The sequence below is a fragment of the Hydra vulgaris genome, chromosome 10, assembly GCF_038396675.1.
Source record: "Hydra vulgaris chromosome 10, alternate assembly HydraT2T_AEP".
NCBI classification, from domain to species: domain Eukaryota; kingdom Metazoa; phylum Cnidaria; class Hydrozoa; order Anthoathecata; family Hydridae; genus Hydra; species Hydra vulgaris.
Genome location: NC_088929.1, coordinates 32,913,470 through 32,915,666, shown reverse-complemented (window position 1 = coordinate 32,915,666; position 2,197 = coordinate 32,913,470). Strand labels below are relative to the sequence as shown.

General features: G+C 26.5%; 1 non-coding gene across 1 annotated transcript; it reads right to left on the bottom strand.

Moving 5' to 3' along the window:
• Positions 1-1,852: 1,852 nt before the first annotated feature.
• Positions 1,853-1,925, bottom strand: trnak-cuu (transfer RNA lysine (anticodon CUU)). The gene has a single exon. It is a non-coding gene; the product is annotated as a tRNA-Lys (tRNA).
• Between the last annotated feature and the right edge of the window lie 272 nt (positions 1,926-2,197).

Below are 2,197 nucleotides of genomic sequence, written 5' to 3'. Positions count from 1 at the left end.
ATTAACTTATGAAAATATTTCCCATTTATAATTACAAAGACTTACTCTAAACAGAAAAGAGATTAAAGGATTTACAAAAATGTATACACATTACACCTTTAAATTATGAACATTTAAAATTAATATACCACTTTAAAGACTATTTAAATATTTCCAAAGACTTGCTGTTAACTTCAAGCAAAAAACGAGGTTAAAAAGTGAATCTGTAATTACACTTTTAATTTATTAGCATAACAAAAAAATCTAAATCTTATACCCTAGCCTCTACATCTTTTCACAGAGAAGTCAAATGTAAAACAGGTCTGCAAACGCTGTCTAATTTTCCTTTGTTAAGTAATTAAATTTATTAAAAAAATAAGATTGTTGGCGTCAACTTTTCTTGACCTCACCTCCTTCTCTTTGTCAAAAATTGCAAAAAATTTTCAGTCTCTTCCTCCCTCCTATTTTGTTGACATAGTTAATGGACAGCCCATTAAAATGCTGTATTGTAACTAGAAATTTGACTTGAGCCATGCGGAAAATGTTTAACTGTGTTGGCTCTCTCTCTCTCTCTCTTTCTCTAAAATGCCATTCATGCTTATTATAAGAAAAAATTGATCAGTGTTTTTGTTTGTTATATATATATATATATATATATATATATATATATATATATATATATATATATATATATATATATATATATATAAACATACACACATAGCTACAGTTAGACAAAATGTTGTGTGCGAAAAAAAGTATATAGCAAAGTATGTTATAGCAATCACATAACTATAGTAGGCTAACAAACTTCTTTAGATTTTTCTTTAGATCTATAAATTTTTTAACAAAAGTTATGTAACTTAGACAACAAGCTGCTACACTAGCTGAGGCAGTGTACAAAGTATTCTGAGTAATTTTTTTGAGAAAAATATCCGAAATATTTAATTCATTTAATTTAAGAAACAATAACAACCAATAAACAAACTTTAAATAATCAAAATATAAACTATTTTAAATACTCTGATGTTTACAGTTTGAACAGTTTCATATAAGTTCTTGTCATAATTACAACTTGAAAAAAAAAAAAAAAGTAGACTTGTATTCAAAGTTACCCCGCTATTCAAAGTAACCCGTTTACGGTACTCCGTGGTAACATGATTCAATTTTTCCGGACTAAATTAAACAAAAAAAAAGCTATTATGCAAAAACTTTATTTGGGTTTTCTTGATTTTTAATCAATTTATTATATCATTATGTTGAAAATATAATGCAGAAGTTTGATTTTTATCATTCAAATATCTTATCTAAAGCGTGTTTTTTTTTTTAACCCTGAAATTTCCCCTCTTTAAAAAACAAAACAGAAAAAGTTTTGAATAATCTATCTATTTTTAATAGGAGCTATTAACTAATTCCGTAAAAAAATATTGAAATAATTAAAATTGGAAAAAATTTTAAGTAACTTTTAAATTTCTTGTGAGACGTCGCACTATGCGTCACTTTCCGCCTAGTGACGCATACTGCGACTTCGCATACGCAGCATAAAATGTTGAATCGAATTTCTAACATTATATATTGATTAGAATACAACAATAATGTTGAGAAACGGATAAATTTAGTTGAAAAATAAAGCTCCACATTATTTGTTAAGGTTCCTGGTGGCTGCGTGAATTCACGCAGCCATTTTGGATAGCATTCGGTTTTCATATAAATTCAAATAATAAAATAAATAAATAATAAAAAATTCGATAAAAATGAAAAAAAATTTATTTAAAACAATTATTTTTATTACTTTCTTTATTAAGTTATTAAATGCAAACAAAAGTTAGTAAATTAGACTTAAATAATTGCCGGAACAAAATAACTAAAACGTCGCCCAACGTGGGGCTCGAACCCACGACCCTGAGATTAAGAGTCTCATGCTCTACCGACTGAGCTAGCCGGGCACGCAGTGACCTAAAGAACAAAAAATTATTATATCAATAAAACTGCTCTTTAAAAAAATTGTTTTTATTTTTCTTATTTAAAACAATCTTCATGTTTTATTTTTCTTATTTAAAACAATTTATCATGATTTTTCTTAACTAACTCATAAAAATATACTGAACTTATTTAAACTTGAAGTAATTTTTTTGACTCGTTAAGAGTCAGAAAAGAAGAAATTATTCGTAATCAGAACTTAGACAAAAAGTTTTGATTTCGAATGTTAAACATAAGA